The sequence below is a fragment of the Hordeum vulgare genome, chromosome 1H (genome assembly GCF_904849725.1).
Source record: "Hordeum vulgare subsp. vulgare chromosome 1H, MorexV3_pseudomolecules_assembly, whole genome shotgun sequence".
In the NCBI taxonomy this organism is placed as follows: domain Eukaryota; kingdom Viridiplantae; phylum Streptophyta; class Magnoliopsida; order Poales; family Poaceae; genus Hordeum; species Hordeum vulgare.
Genome location: NC_058518.1, coordinates 185,366,008 through 185,390,654, shown reverse-complemented (window position 1 = coordinate 185,390,654; position 24,647 = coordinate 185,366,008). Strand labels below are relative to the sequence as shown.

The window sequence follows — 24,647 nt, the reverse complement described above, 5'->3', positions numbered from 1 at the left end:
TACCTTATTTAGTACACAAAGAATCTTGTCGGAGGTCTCATACCTCTCAACAAGGGCACGAGCATGAAATCCCAATTTCATCTCTTGGAACATCTCGTATGTCCCGCGACGTTCAAAACGTCTTTGGCACCTCAATTCTAAGCCGTTTAAGCAATATGCATTGAACTATCATGTAGTTATCAAAAACGTGAATGTCGGATGTTCGCAACATCCACACACCACGCTTGGGGTTCAGCACACCGAGCGGTGCATTAAGGACATAAGCCTTCTGCTCAGCAATGAGGACAATCCTCAGTTAACGGACCCAGTCCGCATAATTGCTACTTCTATCTTTCAACTAAGTTTTATCTAGGAACATATCAAATACCCGTAGAGCTATAGCGCAAGTTATAACATAATTTGCAAAGACCTATTGACTATGTTCATGGTAATTAAGTTCATCTAATTAAATTATTTAATGAACTCCCACTCAGATCGACATCCCTCTCGTCATCCAAGTGATACATGATCCACGTTGACTAGCCCGTGTCTGATCATCACGTGAGACGGACTAGTCATCAATGGTGAGCATCTCCATGCTTATCGTATCATCCATACGACTCATTTTCGACCTTTCGGTCTCCCGTATTCGAGGCCAATTCTGTACATGCTAGGCCCATCGAGTCAACCTAAGTGTTTTGTGTGTGTAAACTGGCTTACACCCGTTGTATGCGAATGTTAGAATCTATCACACCCAATCATCACGTGGTGCTTCGAGACAACGATCCTCCGCAACAGTGCACACTTAGGGGAATACATATCTCAAAATTTTAATGAGGGATCATCTTATCTTTGCTACCATTGTTCTAAGCAATAAGATGAAAAACATGATAAACATCACATGCAATCATATAGTGACATGATATGGCCAATATCATCTTGGTCATTTGATCTCCATCTTCGGGGCACCATGATCATCATTGTCACTAGCACTACACCATGATCTCCATCATCATGATATCCATCATTGTGTCTCTGTGAAGTCGTCACGCCAACTATTACTTCTACTACTATAGCTAACGTTTAGCAAAAGTAAAGTAATCACATGGTGTTGCATATCATACAATAAATTAAGACAACTCCTATGGCTCCTGCCGGTTGTCATACTCATCGGCATGCAAGTCGTGAATCCTATTACAAGAATAGGATCAATCTCATACATCACATATGTAACATCACATCCTTTTAGCCATATCACATCACATAGAATACCCTGCAAAAACAAGTTAGACGTCCTCTGATTGTTGATGCAAGTTTTAAGTAGTTTATTAGGGTTTCTAGCAAGAATGCTTCTTACCTGTGTGACAACCACAATGTTGATATGCCAATGCTATTTACCCTTCATAAGGACCCTATTCATCGAATCCGGTCCGACTAAAGTGGGAGAGACACACACCCGCTAGCCACCTTATGCAACAAGTGCATGTCGGTCGGTGGAACCAGTCTCACGTAAGAGTACGTGTAAAGTCAGTCCGGGTCGCTTCATCCCACGATGCCGCCGACTCAAGATAAGACTAGTAACGGCAAGCAATCGACAAAATCAGCACCCACAACTTTTGTGTTCTACTCGTGAATAGAATCTACGCATAGAACCTTGGCTCGGATGCCACTGTTGGGGAACGTAGTAATTTCAAAATTTTCCTATGCCATACAAGGATATATCTATGGAGAAACCAACAATGAGTGAAGTAGTAGAGCATCTTCATACCTTTGAATATCGCTAAGCGGAAGTGTTGCTAGAACGCGGTTGATGTAGTCGTACTCGTAGCGATTCAGATCACGATGGATTCTGATCTATGCGCCGAACAACTGCGCCTCCGCGTTTAACACACGTGCATCCCGGCGACGTCTCCAATGCCTTGATCCAGAAAGGAGGTAGGAGAGATTGAGGGAGAGCTCCAGCAGCAGGACGGCATGGTGACGATGGAGCTGCGTGGCACTCCGATAGGCCTTCGCCAAGCACTACGGAGGACGAGGAGGAGGAGGAGTAGGGCTGCGCCGTGGAGAGAGGCAACTGTGTCTCCAAAACAGCCCCAAAACCCTCACTATATATAGGAGGAGAGGGAGGAGGGTGCCCACCCTTAGGGTTTCCCGCCCTAATGGTGCGGCAGCCCTAGATGGTTTGGGTGGCGGGCAAGGTGGTGGAGGCGCCCTAGGGTGGGCCTTGAGGCCCAAGGTGGCCTCCCCACGCCTAGGGCTTGGCCCCCTCCACCCCTTGCTGCACCTTGGGCCCTTAGTGGTGGTGCACCAGCCCACCAAGGGCTGGTTCCCATCCACTTTTGGCACATGTAGCAGTTGGGGCTGGTGGCCCTTGCCGGTGGATCTCCGGAACCCTTCTCGTGGTCCCGGTACATTACCGGTGTCGCCCGAAACACTTCCGATGACCAAATCCTCACTTCCTATATATGAAACTTTACCTCCACACCATTCTGGAACTCCTCGTGATGTCCGGGATCTCATCCGGTACTGTGAACAACCTTCGGTAACCACGTACACTATTCCTATATAACCCGAGCGTCATCGAACCTTAAGTGTGTAGACCCTATGGGTTCGGGAAGCATGTAGACATGACTGGGACACCTCTCCGGTCAATAACCAACAGCGAGGTCTGGATATCCATCTTGGTTCCCACATGTTCCATGATGATCTCATCGGATGAACCACGATATCAAGGATTCAATCAATCCCGTATGCAATTCCCTTTGTCTATCGGTATGATACTTGCGCGAGATTCGATCGTCGGTATCCCTATGCCTTGTTCAATCTCGTTACTGGCAAGTCTCTTTACTCGTTCCGTAACACATCATCCCGTGGCTAACTCCTTAGTCACACTAAGCTCAATATGATGATGAATTATCGAGTAGGCCCACAGATACCTCTCTGTCACACGGAGTGACAAATCCCATTCTCGATTCGTACAACCCAACAGATACTTTTGAAGCTACCTGTAGTGCACCTTTATAATCACTCAGTTACGTTGTGACGTTTGATACACCCAAAGCACTCCTACAGTATCCGGAGTTGCACAATCTCATGGTTTAAGGAAATGATACTTGACATTAGAAAAGCTTTAGCACACGAACAACACGATCTAGTGCTATGCTTAGGATTGGGTCTTGTCCATCACATCATTCCCCAATGATGTGATCCCGTTATAAATGGCATCCAATATCCATGATGAGGAAACCACGATGATCTACTTATCAACGAGCTAGCCAAATAGAGGCTTACTGGGGACATGTTGTGACCTATGTATTCACACATGTATTATGGTTTCCGGTTAATACAATTATAGCATGAATAATAGACAATTATCATGAACAAGGAAATATTATAATAACCAATTTATTATTGCCTCTAGGGCATATTTACAACAGGATCATCAAAGTCTACTCCACCAAAACGATACCCACGATCTCGTCGAGAGACAAGGATAATTTCGCCTCTATCAAACTCCATGTAAGGGGATCGAGCCATTCTCTCCCCTAATCCTTGTGTATCCGAGCCACAAGCTCTACACCACATCGTAATACAACACAAGCAGGAGTAGCGTTTTACACCGGACAGTGGCCCGAACCTGGGTAGCTCGCGTGTCCCATTCGTATCCGACAATAAGGAGTGAGCTCGCCGTCGATCTTCTCGTGTTTACCGTCGTGATGGAGGTTGCCAAGCCAAGCCCCAAGTGTTCAAACCTTGTTCTTTGGAGAGCTCCGGGGATGCAGATCCTCAACTCTGACAAATGTTGACGAGCTTTATGTCGTAGCCGGCTCTCCTAAGATAAAGGAATATGCAAGCTAGCAGACTTGAAGCCTTCGGCATGGCAACATAGTCAATGTTGTTGGAATTATGCCCTAGAGGCAATAATAAATATAGTTATTATTATAATTCCTGTATCAAGATAATCGTTTATTATCCATGCTATAATTGTATTGAATGAAGACTCATTTACATGTGTGGATACATAGACAAAACACCGTCCCTAGCAAGCCTCTAGTTGGCTAGCCAGTTGATCAAAGATAGTCAGTGTCTTCTGATTATGAACAAGGTGTTGTTGCTTGATAACTGGATCATGTCATTAGGATAATCACGTGATGGACTAGACCCAAACTAATAGACGTAGCATGTTGATCGTGTCATTTTGTTGCTACTGTTTTCTGCGTGTCAAGTATTTATTCCTATGACCATGAGATCATATAACTCACTGACACCGGAGGAATGCTTTGTGTGTATCAAACGTCGCAACGTAACTGGGTGACTATAAAGATGCTCTACAGGTATCTCCGAAGGTGTTAGTTGAGTTAGTATGGATCAAGACTGGGATTTGTCACTCCGTGTGAACGGAGAGGTATCTCGGGGCCCACTCGGTAATACAACATCACACACAAGCCTTGCAAGCAATGTAACTTAGTGTAAGTTGCGGGATCTTGTATTACGGAACGAGTAAAGAGACTTGCCGGTAAACGAGATTGAAATAGGTATACGGAAACTAACGATCGAATCTCGGGCAAGTAACATACTGAAGGACAAAGGGAATGACATACGGGATTATATGAATCCTTGGCACTGAGGTTCAAACGATAAGATCTTCGTAGAATATGTAGGATCCAATATGGGCATCCAGGTCCCGCTATTGGATATTGACCGAGGAGTCTCTCGGGTAATGTCTACATAGTTCTCGAACCCGCAGGGTCTGCACACTTAAGGTTCGACGTTGTTTTATGCGTATTAGAGTTATATGGTTGGTTACCGAATGTTGTTCGGAGTCCCGGATGAGATCACGGACGTCACGAGGGTTTCCAGAATGGTCCGGAAACGAAGATTGATATATAGGATGACCTCATTTGATTACCGGAAGGTTTTCAGAGTTACCGGGAATGTACCGGGAATGACGAATGGGTTCCGGGAGTTCACCGGGGGGGCAACCCACCCCGGGGAAGCCCATAGGCCTTGAGGGTGGCACACCAGCCCTTAGTGGGCTGGTGGGACAGCCCAAAAGGGCTCTATGTGCCAAGGAGAGAAAATCAAGAGAGAAAAGAAAAAAAAGGAGGAGGTGGGAAGGAAGGGGGACTCCCTCCCATCAAACCAAGTCCAACTCGGTTTGGGGGGGAGTCCTCCCCCCTTGGACTCGGCCGACCCCCTTGGGGCTCCTTGAGCCCCAAGGCAAGGTCCCCTCCCTCCCACCTATATATACGGAGGTTTTAGGGCTGATTTGAGACGACTTTCCCACGGCAGCCCGACCACATACCTCCACGGTTTTTCCTCTAGATCGCGTTTCTGCGGAGCTCGGGAGGAGCCCTGCTGAGACAAGGTCATCACCAACCTCCGGAGCGCCGTCACGCTGCCGGAGAACTCTTCTAACTCTCCGTCTCTCTTGCTGGATCAAGAAGGCCGAGATCATCGTCGAGCTGTACTGTGCTGAACGTGCAGGTGCCGTCCGTTCGGTACTAGATCGTGGGACTAATCGCGGGATTGTTCGCGGGGCGGATCGAGGGACGTGAGGACGTTTCACTACATCAACCGCGTTCACTAACGCTTCTGCTGTACGATCTACAAGGGTACGTAGATCACTCATCCCCTCTCGTAGATGGACATCACCATGATAGGTCTTCGTGCGCGTAGGAAAATTTTTGTTTCCCATGCGACTTTCCCCAACAGTGGCATCATGAGCTAGGTTCATGCGTAGATGTCTTCTCGAGTAGAACACAAAAGTTTTTTGTGGGCGGTGATGTGCGTTTTTCTGCCCTCCTTAGTCTTTTCTTGATTCCGCGGTATTGTTGGATTGAAGCGGCTTGGACCGACATTACTCGTACGCTTACGAGAGACTGGTTTCATCGTTACGAGTAACCCCGTTGCTCAAAGATGACTGGAAAGTGTCGGTTTCTCCAACTTTAGTTGAATCGGATTTGGCCGAGGAGGTCCTTGGATGAGGTTAAATAGCAACTCATATATCTCCGTTGTGGTGTTTGCGTAAGTAAGATGCGATCCTACTAGATACCCATGGTCACCACGTAAAACATGCAACAACAAAATTAGAGGACGTCTAACTTGTTTTTGCAGGGTATGCTTGTGATGTGATATGGCCAATGATGTGATGTGATATATTGGATGTATGAAATGATCATGTTGTAATAGAAATATCGACTTGCACGTCGATGGTACGGCAACCGGCAGGAGCCATAGGGTTGTCTTTATACTAACGTGTGTGCTTGCAGATGCGTTTACTATTTTGCTAGGATGTAGCTTTAGTAGTAATAGCATGAGTAGCACGACAATCCCGATGGCAACACGTTGATGGAGATCATGGTGTGGCGCCGGTGACAAGAAGATCGTGCCGGTGCTTTGGCGATGGAGATCAAGAAGCACGTGATGATGGCCATATCATGTCACTTATGAATTGCATGTGATGTTAATCCTTTTATGCACCTTATTTTGCTTAGAACGACGGTAGCATTATGAGGTGATCTCTCACTAAAATTTCAAGACGAAATTGTGTTCTCCCCGACTGTGCACCGTTGCTACAGTTCGTCGTTTCAAGACACCACGTGATGATCGGGTATGATAGACTCAACGTTCACATACAACGGGTGCAAAACAGTTGCGCACGCGGAACACTCGGGTTAAGCTTGACGAGCCTAGCATGTGCAGACATGGCCTCGGAACACATGAGACCGAAAGGTCGATCATGAATCATATAGATGATATGATTAGCATAGGGATGCTTACCACTGAAACTATACTCAACTCACGTGATGATCGGACTTGAGCTAGTGTAAGTGGATCATGAACCACTCAAATGACTAGAGAGATGTACTTTTTGAGTGGGAGTTTAGCGAATAATTTGATTAAGTTAAACTCTAATTATCTTGAACATAGTCTAAGTCCACTTTGAATATATTTGTGTTGTAGATCATGGCTCACGCGACAGTCATCCTGAATTTTAATACGTTCCTAGAGAAAGCTAAGTTGAAAGATGATGGAAGCAACTTTGTAGACTAGGCTCGTAATCTTAAGCTAATCTTACAAGCTGGGAAGAAGGATTATGTCCTTAATGCTGCGTTAGGAGATGAACCACCCGCTACGGCTAATCAGGATGTTAAGAACGCTTGGTTAGCATGTACGGAGGACTACTCAATAGTTCAATGTGCAGTCTTGTATGGCTCAGAACCGGCACTTCAACGTCGCTTTGAGCGTCATGGAGCATTTGAGATGTTCCAGGAGTTGGAGTTTATCTTTCAGAAGAACGCCCGGATCGAGAGGTATGAGACCTCCGATAAATTCTATGCTTGCAAGATGGAGGAAAACTCATCTGTTAGTGAACATGTGCTCAAAATGTCTGGGTACTCAAACCGTCTAGCTGAGCTGGGGATTGAACTCCCGCAAGAAGCTATCACTGACAGAATCCTTCAATCACTGCCGCCAAGCTATAAAGGCTTTGTGTTGAACTACAACATGCAAGGGATGAACAAGTCTCCCGGCGAGTTGTTTGCGATGCTGAAAGTCGCAGAGTCTGAACTCCGTAAAGAGCATCAAGTGTTGATGGTGAATAAGACCACTAGTTTCAAGAGAAACGGCAAAGGCAAGAAGGGCAATTCGAAGAAGAGTGGCAAGCCTGTTGCCAATCCGACGAAGAAACCCAAAGCTGGACCTAAGCCGGAAACGGAGTGTTACTATTGCAAGGGTATGGGTCACTGGAAGCGCAATTGCCCCAAGTATCTGGCAGATAAGAAGGCGGGCAAAGAAAAATCAGGTATATTTGATATACATGTTATTGATGTGTACTTAACCGGCTCTCGTAGTAGTGCCTGGGTATTCGATACCGGTTACGTTGCTCATATTTGCAACTCGAAACAGGAACTGCGGAATAGGCGAAGGCTGGCGAAAGATGAAGTGACGATGCGCGTAGGAAATGGTTCCAAGGTTGATGCAATCGCCGTCGGCACAGTGTCACTTCAGTTACCGTCAGGATTAGTGATGAACTTAAATCATTGTTATTTAGTGCCTGCGTTGAGCATGAACATTATATCTGGATCTAGTTTATTGCGAGACGGTTACTCTTTTAAGTCAGAGAATAATGGTTGTTCTATTTCTATGAGTAACATCTTTTATGGTCATGCACCGAATGTGAGAGGATTGTTCATATTGAATCTTGATAGCGATACGCATAAACATAACATTGAGACCAAAAGAGTTAGAGTTAACAATGATAGCGCCATATTTTTGTGGCACTGCCGCTTAGGTCATATTGGTGTAAAGTGCATGAAGAAACTCCATGCTGATGGACTTTTGGAGTCACTTGACTTTGATTCACTTGACACGTGCGAACCATGCCTCATGGGCAAGATGACTAAGACTCCGTTCTCAGGAACAATGGAGCGTGCAAGTGACTTGTTGGAAATCATACATACCGATGTGTGTGGTCCGATGAGCGTGGAGGCATGCGGCGGATATCGTTATTTTCTCACCTTCACTGACGATTTAAGTAGATATGGTTATGTCTACTTGATGAAGCACAAGTCTGAAACATTTGAAAAGTTCAAGCAATTTCAGAGTGAAGTGGAAAATCATCGTAACAAGAAGATCAAGTTCCTGCGGTCTGATCGTGGGGGTGAATATCTGAGTTTCAAGTTTGGTACTCACTTAAGACAATGTGGAATTGTTTCATAGTTAACACCGCCTGGAACACCACAGCGTAATGGTGTGTCCGAATGTCGTAATCGTACTCTATTAGAGATGGTGCGATCTATGATGTCTCTTACTGATTTGCCGTTATCATTTTGGGGCTATGCATTAGAAACAGCTGCATTCACTTTAAATAGGGCACCATCAAAAATCCGTTGAGACGACACCATACGAACTGTGGTATGGCAAAAGGCCAAAGTTGTCGTTTCTTAAAGTTTGGGGATGTGATGCTTATGTCAAAAAGCTTCAGCCTGAAAAGCTGGAACCCAAAGCGGAAAAGTGCGTCTTCATAGGTTACCCAAAAGAGACGGTTGGGTACACCTTCTATCTCAAATCCGAGGGCAAAGTGTTTGTTGCTAAAAACGGAGCTTTTCTCGAGAAGGAGTTTCTCTCGAGAGAATTGAGTGGGAGGAAGATAGAACTTGACGAGGTTGTCGAACCTCTCATCCCTCTGGATGGTGGCGCGGGGCAAGGGGAAACCCCTGTCATTGCGACACCGGTTGAGGAGGAAGTTAATGATGATGATCATGAAACTCCAGTTCAAGTTTCTGTCGAACCACGCAGGTCGACGAGACCACGTGCTGCTCCAGAGTGGTACGGTAATCCCGTCTTATCAATCATGTTGTTAGACAACACTGAACCTGCGAATTATGAAGAAGCAATGGTGGGCCCAGATTCCAACAAATGGCTGGAAGTCATGAAGTCCGAGATAGGATCCATGTATGAGAACAAAGTGTGGACTTTGGAGGTACTGCCTGAGGGCCGCAAGGCCATTCAGAACAAATGGATCTTTAAGAGGAAGACGGACGCTGACGGAAATGTGACCGTTTATAAAGCTCGACTTGTGGCAAAGGGTTTTTCACAAGTTCAAGGAATTGACTACGATGAGACATTCTCACCCGTAGCGATGCTTAAGTCCGTCAGAATCATGTTAGCAATAGCTGCATTTTTCGATTATGAAATCTGGCAGATGGATGTCAAAACGGCGTTCCTTAACGGTTTCCTTAAGGAAGAGTTGTATATGATACAACCCGAAGGTTTTGTCGATCCTAAGAATGCTAACAAGGTGTGCAAGCTCCAGCGATCCATTTATGGACTGGTGCAAGCATCTCGGAGTTGGAACAAACGCTTTGATGAGGTGATCAAAGCATTTGGATTTATACAAGTGGTTGGAGAATCTTGTATTTACAAGAACGTGAGTGGGAGCTCTGTGGCGTTTCTAATATTATATGTGGATGACATATTACTGATTGGAAACAACGTAGAGTTTTTAGAGAGCATAAAGGATTACTTGAATAAAAGTTTCTCTATGAAGGACCTAGGAGAAGCTGCTTACATTCTAGGCATTAAGATCTATAGGGATAGATCAAAACGCCTGATAGGACTTTCAGAAAGCACATACCTTGATAAAGTTTTGAAGTGGTTCAAAATGGAACAGTCCAAGAAAGGGTTCTTGCCAGTTCTGCAAGGTACGAGATTGAGTAAGACTCAGTGCCCAGCAACTGATGAAGATAGAGAGCATATGCGCTCCGTCCCCTATGCTTCAGCCATAGGTTCTATCATGTATGCGATGTTGTGCACTAGACCGGATGTTAGCCTGGCCATAAGTATGGCAGGTAGGTTCCAGAGTAATCCAGGAGTGGATCACTGGACAGCGATCAAGAATATCCTGAAGTACCTGAAAAGGACTAAGGAGATGTTTCTCGTGTATGGAGGTGACGAAGAGCTCGCCGTAAAAGGTTACGTCGATGCAAGCTTTGACACAGATCCGGACGACTCTAAGTCGCAAACCAGATACGTATTTATTCTTAATGGGGGTGCAGTAAGCTGGTGCAGTTCCAATCAAAGCGTCGTAGCAGATTCTACATGTGAAGCGGAGTACATGGCTGCCTCGGAGGCGGCTAAGGAGGGTGTCTGGATGAAGCAGTTCATGACGGATCTTGGAGTGGTGCCAAGTGCACTGAATCCAATAACCTTGTTCTGTGACAACATTGGTGCCATTGCCTTAGCAAAGGAACCGCGGTTTCACAAGAAGACCAGACACATCAAACGATGCTTCAACCTCATCCGCGACTACGTCGAGGGAGAGGACGTGAATATATGCAAAGTGCACACGGATCTGAATGTAGCAGGCCCGCTGACTAAACCTCTTCCACGGCCAAAACATGATCAACACCAGAACTGTATGGGTGTTAGATTTATTACAATGTAATTCACATGGTGATGTGAGGGCTAGATTATTGACTCTAGTGCAAGTGGGAGACTGTTGGAATTATGCCCTAGAGGCAATAATAAATATAGTTATTATTATAATTCCTGTATCAAGATAATCGTTTATTATCCATGCTATAATTGTATTGAATGAAGACTCATTTACATGTGTGGATACATAGACAAAACACCGTCCCTAGCAAGCCTCTAGTTGGCTAGCCAGTTGATCAAAGATAGTCAGTGTCTTCTGATTATGAACAAGGTGTTGTTGCTTGATAACTGGATCACGTCATTAGGAGAATCACGTGATGGACTAGACCCAAACTAATAGACGTAGCATGTTGATCGTGTCATTTTGTTGCTACTGTTTTCTGCGTGTCAAGTATTTATTCCTATGACCATGAGATCATATAACTCACTGACACTGGAGGAATGATTTGTGTGTATCAAACGTCGCAACGTAACTAGGTGACTATAAAGATGCTCTACAGGTATCTCTGAAGGTGTTAGTTGAGTTAGTATGGATCAAGACTGGGATTTGTCACTCCGTGTGAACGGAGAGGTATCTCGGGGCCCACTCGGTAATACAACATCACACACAAGCCTTGCAAGCAATGTAACTTAGTGTAAGTTGCGGGATCTTGTATTACGGAACGAGTAAAGAGACTTGCCGGTAAACGAGATTGAAATAGTTATACGGATACTAACGACCGAATCTCGGGCAAGTAACATACCGAAGGACAAAGGGAATGACATACGGGATTATATGAATCCTTGGCACTGAGGTTCAAATGATAAGATCTTCGTAGAATATGTAGGATCCAATATGGGCATCCAGGTCTCGCTATTGGATATTGACCGAGCAGTCTCTCGGGTCATGTCTACATAGTTCTCGAACCCGCAGGGTCTGCACACTTAAGGTTCGACGTTGTTTTATGCGTATTAGAGTTATATGGTTGGTTACCGAATGTTGTTCGGAGTCCCGGATGAGATCACGGACGTCACGAAGATTGATATATAGGATGACCTCATTTGATTACCGGAAGGTTTTCGGAGTTACCGGGAATGTACCGGGAATGACGAATGGGTTCCGGGAGTTCACCGGGGGGGCAACCCACCCCGGGGAAGCCCATAGGCCTTGAGGGTGGCACACCAGCCCTTAGTGGGCTGGTGGGACAGCCCAAAAGGGCTCTATGCGCCAAGGAGAGAAAATCAAGAGAGAAAAGAAAAAAAAGGAGGAGGTGGGAAGGAAGGGGGACTCCCTCCCACCAAACCAAGTCCAACTCGGTTTGGGGGGGGAGTCCTCCCCCCTTGGACTCGGCCGACCCCCTTGGGGCTCCTTGAGCCCCAAGGCAAGGTCCCCTCCCTCCCACCTATATATACGGAGGTTTTAGGGCTGATTTGAGACGACTTTCCCACGGCAGCCCGACCACATACCTCCACGGTTTTTCCTCTAGATCGCGTTTCTGCGGAGCTCGGGCGGAGCCCTGCTGAGACAAGGTCATCACCAACCTCCGGAGCGCCGTCACGCTGCCGGAGAACTCTTCTACCTCTCCGTCTCTCTTGCTGGATCAAGAAGGCCGAGATCATCGTCGAGCTGTACTGTGCTGAACGCGGAGGTGCCGTCCGTTCGGTACTAGATCGTGGGACTGATCGCGGGATTGTTCGCGGGGCGGATCGAGGGACGTGAGGACGTTCCACTACATCAACCGCGTTCACTAACGCTTCTGCTGTACGATCTACAAGGGTACGTAGATCACTCATCCCCTCTCGTAGATGGACATCACCATGATAGGTCTTCGTGCGCGTAGGAAAATTTTTGTTTCCCATGCAACGTTCCCCAACAAATGTCCTCACCGCGGATCGATGGTCCTCGAGATACATAGGATATGTGGTCGGGCTAATTAGGATGCAACTCTCTGGAGTACATGATGGGGATCTAGGGGATGGGGACATCGTCGGCCTCATCTAGAAACTCAGGGCGGCGATGGTGTATGTGGATCGGTGGGTAACCTGAACTTGTTTAGCTAGGAGGCACAAGCGGACCGACTGAGGTTGGTGGTGGATGACGGTGGCGGGGGAGAGCTAGGGTTCAAGCAGGGGAGGAAGGGAAGGGGAAATATATTGTGTCGACTGGGGGTGGGGGTGCTACTGAAAAATGTTACTAATGGTGGGTGGAGATGGTGATGGACGAGGGATGGGGACGGTTCAAATGCATCGATGGCTGGATTTTTATATAGGGTCGATGGAGGATGAGGAAGTGCGGGAGTTGAAATACCGCTGCCACTTAAATTTGGGTAAAGGAACTGAAGTGGGGGGAGCGATCACACACGGTCCAAACATAATAAAGTGTGGAGGCTGTAACGAAATGTCGCAAAACCACGAATTTTTGCATCTCTCAAGACAGGTAGCTTTTTCTGAGATTTCTCACGACGGGTTCATCTCACACGGTTCATCCTCATTTTTAGACGCACACGTGAAATTCATTCTAAATTTCCACATGCCCACAAACATTTGACAAATTTTCACCACAGAATGCCTTATTTGCATATTAATTGACATTAGTTCATATGCTCACTAATTTACACACGGTTCATAAATTTACATGTAGATGAACTGCACAAAATATTAACTATGCCATGGATGCATACAAACACCGTGTCGCCACCGTCATCATGACCTTCCTCGGCTCAGAAGGAGTTTACTGAGGAGCTTGTCAAGTCGATGAGCTCCATTGGTTTCACGGCAGCAACCGGTGGGGCTACCTTCGCTAGAGCGACCGCAGGGCGTCTCGCTAGGTCTGTCGCTATCTACAAAGCAACCTTCACTGCGACGGCATTCCCTAGGACAACCAGAGTCGTCGACGAAGCTGTTGTGGCGTCCGCGTGGGCCCTCACGACATAGACGGGCGCTGCTCTCAGAATACTTGCGTCCCTCGTAGTCAGGGCCATCAAGACAAACGATGTTGCCAGAGCTGCAAGGCATACATCGGCCTCCAACATGGCTGAGAGGCATGTGTAGGCCTGCTCCGCCACCTTCTCGTCCTGATCGTGCCTCTTTTTGCCCGCTTCATTGGCACATGAGTTCTTCCTCGGTCATTTCCTCTTTGCACTCTCCCACCATTTTCTGCCGCAATGCGATAGATTGTTTCACACCGACAATGAGATGATGCTCATCCTCATCCAATGTGAAATCACTGAAGCCCGATTCCTGGATGGACAGAACGATGGCCATCTGCATTCGACGCTGCAACTCGGGTCGTCAGCGACGCCGACGGCCACGACAAATGGTGGTTGACCGTTAACCATCATGAAGGTCAGCGCGTCAGAATCCTCTATCCCATCGTCGGCAGCCGTGGCAGCTGGCTGTTTACCATTGTCGTCATAGTGGTATTTTGTCTTTACGATGTCCATTGTTTTCTACTTTTGAACTTGTTTTAATCATGGTTTCCAATGTATTTAATTTGTATGTTAATATGGACCGAAAATCCATTCCTAAGCCCAGGCTCATTTGCACCAGCGCTAAATAAAAAATCAAAACAAGTACTGAGAAGGTTAAAAATTCCAAATTTATTTTGGATGATAGATAATTTGATGTGTGAGGTCCGCTTCAATTTTTGAATCATTTGGATATCTAAGCAACTCTCGGCAAAAAAGACAAATTCAGGGTCTCTAATTTTTTTTACTGTTCATGCATTATTTTGATCTGATTTTCTCAGATGTTTAAATGATATAAAAATTGAAACGGACCTCAAGAATCAAATTATCTACCATAGAAAAACGTGGAATTTTTTGAATTTTTTGGTATATTTTTTGACTTTTTTAGTATTTTTTATTTTTCTTCAACCGGATGCACATGAGCTGGACACCAAAACGTCTGCTATGCTTCTGTTGCATATTGTTAAGAATTGTTTGAGGAAAATGAAATCCTTGATTCAATGATTGTAGAAATGTCCAATTTATACAGAGGGAGGATACGCGACCATCCGAGGGGATGCGTCGGTTCCATGGGACGGGAGAGAGACTCGTCCGTTGCGGGAGGAACCGCGTGACGGTTGGGCAAGGGGAGATTCCCCACTAATTACATGTGCTAATCTATGCTTGACCATGTAGAATCATCTCACGATCATCCATGTAGGGCTATCATCTCAAAAGATTCTTCTTCGAAAGTTCTTCATGAAAACTTGATGAGAACCTAAAACATAAACTCACAAAGAGATAGGATAATGTGATGTCATAAAACAAGGATATCTCAAGAAGAGACTCCCCTTGACGCATGCAAGTCCCCAAGTCGTCGCATACCAATTCCATGAACATATTTCTGGAATGTAGAACTCGGTAGAGACTTGGTAAATAAATCAGCAAGGTTGTCGCATGATTTGACTTGCAGAATGCTTATTTCCCCGCTTTTCAGAAGATTGTGGGGGAAAACATTTAGGAGAAATATGCTTAGTGATATTACTCTTGATGTATCCCATTTGCATATGTGCAACACAGGCCGCATTATCCTCACAGATAATGGTGGGTGATTCTATCGAACCAATTCCACATGATTGTTGTATGTGGTTTATCATTCTGCGAAGCCATACACAATCACATGATGCTTCAAATAATGAAATTATTTCTGAATGATTGGTAGATGTTGCCACCAGAGTCTGTTTTGAATACTTCCATGATATAGCAATACCACCATGTAGGAAGACAAAGCCGGTCTGAGATCTGGCATTATGGGGATCACACAAATAACCGGCATCTGCATATCCAATCATATCAGAGTCCAAATTGCTCTGAAACTAGAAAATAGGCCTAGATCCTTTGTGCCTTGGAGATATCCAAACATATTCTTCACTCGAGACCAATGACGTTCGGTGGGAGTTGCGCTGTGTCTAGCAAGTAGATTCACTGCAAATGCAATATCAGGTCTTGTGCAATTCGCAAGATACATAAGCGCTCCAACGGCACTGGGATATGGAACTTCAGGTCCCAACACCTCTTCCCCATCATCCCTCGGTCTAAACGGATCTATCTCTACACCTAGAGATCGAACCACCATAGGAGTTCTACATGGATAGGATTTATCCATCTTGAATTTCTCCAATATTTTTGGGATATAGGTAGCTTGGTGTACCATGATTCCCGAGGGAAGGTGCTCAAGTTGAATACCTAAGCAAAATTTGGTTTTACCCAAATCCTTCATCTCAAATTCCATCTTTAGATGATTGCGTGCTTCATCAATGTTCGGTGTGTTGCCAATGATGTTCAGATCATCGACGTACACAAAAATGATGCAAAATCCTGTAGAGGATTCCTTGATGAAAACACATGGGCAATCAGTGCTATTGGAGTATCCTTTCTGTAGAAGGAACTCACTGAGTCGGTTGTACCACATCCGTCCCGACTGTCTTAAGCCATACAATGACTTATTCAGCTTTACACAATACATCTTGCGTTTTGCACTGTTATTCGGGACAGAGATTCCGTCAGGAACCTTCATATATATGTCTGAATCTAGTGACCCTTGAAGATATGCACTCACGACGTCCATCAACTACATGGATAGATGATTTTGCACTGCCAAAGATATAAGATATCGGAAAGTAGTTCCACTCATTACTGGAGAGTATGTCTCATTGAAATCAATGTCGGGTTTCTTCTTGAAACCTTGTGCTACGAGCCTTGCCTTATATATCACCACCTCATTGTTCTCATTCCGTTTCCGGAGGAAAACCCATTTGAATCCCACAGGGAAAACATTGGGAGGTGTAGGTATTGCTTTAGTGAATACCTTTCTTTTGTTAAGCGAGGTAATTTCTTCTTGGATTGGATCCTTTCATTTAGTACAATCGGAGCGCCTTTGGCACTCGACGATAGACCTTGGATCATGATCAGTGATAAGGGTATCTGCAATCTTTTCACCAAACTATATGTCGGCACTCGTAGTCTTGCGGTCAAATGATTCTCTAGAATCAACATAGTTGATGGAAATTTCCTGCACCCCTAGAGACTCTTCGTGATTTCCCAATACGATTGAGTCTGGGTGTTCCAATGTTCCAGCCAGTTTGTGCACACTAGAGCCGGGTTGTGGAGGTTGCCCTTCCACTGGGTATGAACTACCCATCGGGTGTTTGTCAACGTTGAGTTGACCTGCATTTACTGACTCCAAGGATTTTCTCCTTGATTTCCTTTCCTGCTTGCTAGAAGCTAGCTCCAGGTCAGAGGCCATACTACTCCCCCTCTTTTGGGGAACAGGGAGTTTAGTGGTTTTTATTGGTACCTCCACTCTTTTTGGTGCGTTTCTGGACGGATTTAAGGATTTTGTAACATCTTTTAGATCAGTAAATGAATCTGGCAGATTATTTGCAAGATGTTGCAAATTAATGATCTTCCGAACTTGAAGTTTGGTCTCATGGGTATGTGGATCAGAGGATGAAATGGCATGAGCATTCCAATCAATTTCTGGGCATTCTTTCTGGTACTTGAAATCTCCCCCTAATGCCGAAAAATGTTCCTCAATAAATATGCAATCAGCGTGACGGGCTATGAACAGATCTCCAGTTAGGAGTTCCAAGTACTTGATAATCGACGACGATTTGTACCCCACATAGATCCCCAAATTTTTGTGTGGGCCCATAGATGTTCGCTGTGGTGGTGAGATCGGGATGTATGCAGCACATACGAACTTATGCAGATGGGAAATGCTTGGAGGATTTCCACGTACCAATTCCTGAGGGGAAGAACTGTGATATGCAACTGGCCTCAATCGTATCAAGTCAGCGGCGTGTAATACTGCATGACCCCAACAAGAGGTTGGCAAGTTGCATTTCGTCAACAAAGGTCTTGCAATGAGTTTAATCCTCTTAATCAATGCTTCAGCCAAACCATTTTGTGTATGGACATATGGAACAGAGTGCTGAACTTCAATCCCCAAAGACATGCAATAATCATTGAAAACACGTGAGGAGAATTCTGCAGCATTGTCCGAATTGACTTAATTCGACTTTCAGGATAATGGGCTTACAACTTAATGACTTGTCGCATTATCTTGGAAAATGCATGGTTTCGTGTGGATATAAGACACACATGTGACCATCGTGTAGATGCGTCAATCAAAACCATGAAATACCGGAAAGGTCCAGATACTGGTTGAATGGGACCACAAATGTCTCCTTGAATACGTTCAAGGAACTAAAGTGGTTCAGCTTGTATTTTGAGGTACGAGGGCCTCAAAATTAGATTTCCCGTGATACAAGATGTGCACACAAAATTAGAAGATTGAGGAAATTTTGACTCAAGCAAATTATGACCAATGGAATTGCTAGTAATTTTTCTCATCATCCCGTTTCCAGGATGGCCTAGGCGATCATGCCATGTTTTGGAATGCGTTAACATTCTGAAAAATTACTTTGTATGCAACATGTTCCATGGGTTTTCCATGGGTTTGATGTACATATAGTACAAACCAAATGATAGAGAAGGAATTTTCTCATGTACCTTTTAGCCATATCCGTGATCTTTAGTAAAGAGTAAATACTCTTGTTTGTTGTCTTCATGGGTTTCAATATGAAAACCATTCTTACGGATATCTCGATAACTGATCAAGGTACGTGATGAGTCAGGATACAATAAAGCATCCTCTATCTTCACTTGTGTACCACATGGGAGGGTGAGTATGGCACGTCCAGTACCAACAATCATTGTATCGCGTCCAGCGATAGTTAGAATATCTCCATTCATATTTTTCAGAGTTTGGAAATATTTCATCTCCCTCAGTATGGAGTTTGTGGTACCACTGTCCACAAGGCATAATTCCTCTTCCATCGGATTGTCCCCGTACAAAAACTATATAAAACGAAAGAATTTTCAATAAGAAAACCTTATGTTAATACATAGAATACAATCTTATTATATCAAATGTGTTGATACAATATAATATAAAGACAACAACAAACTTATGTTCTTATTACAATCATCACAAATGGATATAATTAAGTAAATCACTAAGGAGGTCGAGGGATTAGTCAAAGTCGCCAGACACATCGTTTGAGTTGTACTCAAGCAACATGGCCTCTGTTTCAGCAGGGTCCTCAAGTGGATAAGGAATCATGGTGTTGCTCGGTCCAGGAGGAACATCGTGCGAAGCACCAGCTCCATTTTCGCCATGTGGATGAAGGTTGAAGTTGGCTTCAAACCTTTTCCCTTGAGGTGTTTTGCGTCCCTGAGATTGCTGGTATAGCAAGACCAGATGCTTGGGCATTCAGCACTTTTCAATAGAATGCGTCTAGCATCCACACTTGTTGCAAAGCTTAGATTTATCAAGCTTGGGATTTGAAGTGCCTTTTCCCTTGCCCATGTTTCTGAATTTTATGTTCCCATTGCGCTTGTGCTTGTACTCGGAATTGGAATATTTACCTCGAAAGGTACCATTAAACTTTTGTCTATTCGCGACATTCAGATGAACTTCAGGTAAAGGTTGTGCCCCAACTGGGCGCTGAGAGCCATTCTTAGCGAGGAGCTCATCATGCTTTTCAGCCTGAAGTAACATGTGAATAAGCTCGGAATAGACAGTGTAGTTGCGAGCACGGTATTGTTGTTGGAGGATCCTATCTGAAGGGAGCATAGAAGATAAAGTTTTCTCTATCTTCTCCCCCTCGTTAGGTTCCTTCTCACAAAACCGCAGTTTGGAACATACCTTATGAACAACATGATTGTACTCACCAATGGACTTGAAATCCTGAAGGCGGAGATGAGTCCAATCATGGAGTGCTTCTGGCAGGACTACTGCTTTCTGTTGTTCATACCTCGTTTTGAGGGCGAGAAACAGAGTACTAGGAGATTCCTCCTGTAAATACTTAGACTTGAGATCTGGAAGAATATGATGCCTTATGATGAATAAAGCAGCATAATCATGTTGTTCTGTCAGCGGCGTGGCCCCAGCCGTGAGAGGAGTCTCTCGGGGTTGTATTGCACGCGCTATCCCATAGGACGCAAGACTGATCTTGATGTCCATAGCCCATGTAGGGTACTTGTGGCCATTGAGGGCAAGCTCCTCAAACTCTTTGGCAGTCATCTTTGCCTACATGGGGAACCAGAGATAATTAATTTACGGGTGGTAAATTAAAAACCATCATGGGTGAGTAATAAGAATGCAAAAAATTGATACTCAAGTGTAAACTTGAAAAATTCTCAACTTTAATTGTGTGAACATAACACTTTGAAGATCACTTAGATCTCAGAGTAATAGGCTGCATGGCCATTACCTTGTGTATGCTACAATTTAGATATAAGGAATACACGTTGAAGGTAATCGTTTGTCGAGATTGACAAAGCGTAGTCCTCACAGTAAGAGGATAGTCTGCATAATGTGCAGTAGATCACAACTCATTACCTTTATATTCAAAATAAGCTGAGGAAGAAATATTCAAAAATTTGCAAGTTTGATATGCGAGAGAAGATGATCTCAATCGCAAAAACATGTTCAATAAAAATGAGATGTGGTAAACACATGGAACATGTCATTCTTCCCGAATGAAATTCGGTACTTTATTTATATTATCAAGCCATTGCATAATATAAACACTCCAATAATTACACAAATCCTAAACTAGAGTAAATATAGAACTGGATTAAATGTAAATAGTAGTACTAAAACAGTACTAAACTTAGTCTAAAACTACACTATATACAATAATTCTTGCTAGAATAATAAAAAACACAGAGAAAACAGCAGCCGGCCGGAGGCAACACGTGCGCCACGGCCTGGACAACCTTTGGTCGGTCCATGCAAGTCTCGCACCGCATAAGAGAGAAGAGGAGTGGGAGCGGTTACGGATAAGATCCGTCCCCGACCAGCACTACTGCCTCCCCACCACCTGCGCTCGAGGCCAGGGGAACCCGTCGGCGGACGCAGTGATCGTTGTCGCCTCCCTGGCTACTCCGGTGATCACCGATGCATCACGGAGGATCCCTCCTCGTCAGAAGAAGAGGAGACGACGACAGGGTCCTGGTGGGCAGCGCCGAGGCCGAGGCTCACCGGAGCCCACGAGCTAGCGCGGCGGCCGGGCCGGCGGTCGGTGGCGGCGACGGCCCGCTCGAAGAGGCGGCCGAAGCTCCGCTCGACACGGCTGCTAGAGCCCGCAGATGTTTCCATCCATGGCGGGGCTATTCCGTTGGATTCGATACCGGCCCTGAAGCGGATGACGCCGGAGGCGCCGATCGGCGGGCAGACGAAGGCGAGCGCCTCCTCCGCGGTCACCTCAGTGTGCATCAGCACGGGTAAGTAGCCGGGTGGGCGGTGACTTAGGCCGGCGTCCTCGACAGCGGGCGTCGACGTGTGCGGAGGCAGCCAGTGCACCGGCGGAGGAGGGGCGGAGGCGGGTCCGCGTGCAGCATCGGTGCGGCCATGCCGGCGAGCAGCCACGGATCAAGGTCGATAGGGGGATGCACGGGGGCACCAAGGCCAACGGGAGCGCTCTGGGCGGCGTCCTCTGTGGCACGCTAGCCACACGCGGTGTGTCCAGGGGCGCGGTAACCACCCTGGGCGGCGCCACCAACGGCATTTTGACCGCGTCCATTGGCACCCCGGCCACGTGCAGTGGCGTTCCGGCCGCGTCCAGTGACGCCCAGGCCGCATCCAGCGACAGTACGGCGGCGACGGCCAAGGAGCCGGTCCCGGCGGTTGTCCTCACTAATGAGGCGGAGGAAGAAAGAAGTGAGGGGCGACATCTCACCAGCGGCAAGGTGCTCCCTCTCTTTTCGCTCTCGCTAGTTGTCTACGTGCGTGATAACGTGTTTGAGGAAAATTGCATGAATCTGCAATTTATACAGAGGGAGGAGACGCGACCATCCGAGAGGATGTGTCGGTTCCAGGGGACGGGAGAGAGAGTCGTCCGAGGAACCGCATGACGGTTGGGCAAGGGGAGATTTCCCACTAATTACATGTGCTAATTAATCACAACAAGAATAATTAACTCAGCATTAATTAGGGGATAATCCCCGCTCTCCCCGTGCGTGTAATCACCCAATGTGGAACCGTCACAACGGTTTCCCCTGGAGCATCGCCTCTTGGAACCGTCGCCTTCTTTGGAAGCTTGTGTAAATGTTGTATATAAAGGATCCAAAACGATCAATAAAGATTACTCATTCATTCTCTCAATTACTTTCCGATCTAACACGTTATCAGCACTGCCTCTATCGAGAACAAAAAATGCCGACAATCGCCGGAACGGGCTCCGGCAGAGAGCGATTTGGCCAAAAGAAAGCGAGGGAGGGAGGCAAGGCTGTGGCCGACGCATGTTTGTGGCACCACAGAATGCTCGGCGGCCCCGTCTTTGCGCCTGGCGAGGCTCCACCCATCTACGGCATTGGAGCCTGCTGCCCAGATCAGATAAAAGAAAGAAGACGATGAAGCAGTCCGTTCATGGAAAAGGGATCGGCGTGTATGCATCTGCACAGGAGAAAAAGATCAGGAGAACACTTGAATCATTTGATTTCTTACACTAAACTGATTTTTTTTTTCTGATTAAACAAGGAACTTGCATGGTTATACATGTCTCGATCATCCTCACCTTAATTAGAATAAGATTGGCAGGATGAGACACACGCCATGAATTGAAGAACTGGGAAGGAGGAAAATCAGGCTTTGGCCTCCACCAATAGCAAAAAATAGAAGAGAAGAATAGGAAAGGTACGGTCCTTACGCCACTTCTCCTCGATATCCTTCAGGAGGTCGTTCGTCCTCGTCGTTTTACACACGACACAGCGTACCGACACGGCTCGGCCACTCGCATCGCAGGAGATGCCGCCTTCTCTTGCGCATCCCCCTCTCGCTTGGCTACCCTATGCGGGCCCTGGCGCACGGCAGTAGCGGCCGCCTATGGCTGCCCGCGGCCACGTCCTCACGGCCCCGCTACGGCTCCTCGGCAGGGCCTTCCTGGCAACTGACGCGGAGCGGCCCTCGGCTCGCATCCACGCACGTTGGTGGAGCCCGAGGCGAAGGCCCTTGGCTGGCTCTCCGGCCCCTGAGGGGCGTGAGACGTCGCTCCTCTCACTGACGGAGCGCCACCACGGCACACAAGCCCTTCTCGCGGTGCCTTCACGGCCTCCAATGCGAGGCGCGTCGGTGCTCACTCCATCCGCCCGGCCACGTGGCATTGGCGCACGGCTAAGGCCGTGACTCCTCTAAGAGCATGGTTAATACTATAGCAAACTGCTGGCTATAAGCATCTTATAGCTAGTTTGTACAATAGTTAGTTATAAAAAAGTACTACTTCTATCATATGGCCCACCTTTCATTCTCACAAAGCACCTAGGAGTACGTGCTAGAGCTAGCTCTTCACGAAGAGCGCGCTTCCCTTATCTCTCCTCTTCTCTCTCATCCAACTCAGCAAAAATATAGTATTTTAATCCTTACAGCCTGCTCACTGTACCTTACTGTACTTTCTCTAAGTGGAGGTGAGCGGAGCAGCCTTTGGGATTTCTCTCAATTGGCAACCGCTCAGAGGAAGAAGATAAGCCTTATCTCTTCGCCTCTTTGCACTAAGGTCCTTGCGGTTGCTAGAATTAGCAAAGCAGGCTTATTCAGTGGTCCAAGCCAATATTTGAACATCATCCTTCAGTTTCGGAGATTTTGTAAATTTGTCCTGTTAACAGTGCTATTTAGTAGCATTAATCTGTTTTAGAACTTGTTAGTTTTAGTATTTGTGTCTTCAAATACTGTAGTTCTGCGGAGTACCTTGTATTACAGAACATATGTGTGATATAATATATTGCCATGTTATTCTACATGTTGAAATTACACATATATTATTTTCAATTGAGATTTTTTTTAATCTTTTGCAAAGATAAATTCAGTACCTCTACAGTACTGATTTGCGATTGAGAATTTTCTTCTCTGGCAAAACAATCTCATTGCGATTGAGATTAATTTTCTCTCATAAATATTAATTCACCTTGCTGAATTATCTTGCAACTTGATATAAGATCATCTCATTTAATTTGAGGTCTATACAATTCATTCACTTGAGCTTCAAGTTTGCAACATCATTACTATTCATTGCAATAGCAGTGTATATCTGTTGAGTACCGAGATGTATTCCAGAAGCTGATGTAATATATTTCCACGTTTATCACTTGTTGAGATTAATTACGTTCATTTGCAATTCAGATTTTTAATCTATTGCAAAGATAAATTCAGTACCTCTGGAGTACTGTTTTTCTAATGAGTACGATGTACTCTCGAATGTATGTATCTCCATGTTTTCTACATGTCGAGATTAATACGTCTATTAGCAATTGAGGTTTTCATTTTTTGCAAATACATATGCAAAATTCAAAGTGATTTTATTCAAATTGATGCTTGGGATCACAAGGTAGTCATTTGGATCTACTGCCTACACAGATTATCGATGACTACTGATAATGCTTACATTTTATCGTTTCGACGTTATGATTGATTTACAAAGTGCTCCCCCACATATTTTTCTAAGTCATGACATAAGGCATCACGAGTGAGTATCTACTGATTTCATTATATTATACTCCCTAGTGCTGCGAGATCCACTCCATTTTGGAAATTATCTTCAAGGTGTCATACTTGGCAATTTGAGATTCACATCAATGGTTTCAAGATAACTTCTTGAAATACCCATTAATTTTGCTAAGTTCATGACAACATCAACCATGATGGTCTTTAATTTACTCAATGTAAATTAATATCTCTGG

General features: G+C 45.5%; 1 long non-coding RNA gene and 1 pseudogene across 1 annotated transcript; one reads left to right on the top strand and one right to left on the bottom strand.

Moving 5' to 3' along the window:
- Positions 1–21,077: 21,077 nt before the first annotated feature.
- On the top strand, positions 21,078–21,693 carry LOC123397875 (annotated as a pseudogene).
- Positions 21,694–22,015: 322 nt separating this feature from the next.
- Positions 22,016–23,692, bottom strand: LOC123408544. Its single transcript, XR_006612764.1, has 2 exons — positions 22,493–23,692; positions 22,016–22,371 (listed from the first exon to the last, which is right to left on the bottom strand). It is a non-coding gene; the product is annotated as an uncharacterized LOC123408544 (long non-coding RNA).
- Positions 23,693–24,647: the final 955 nt, after the last annotated feature.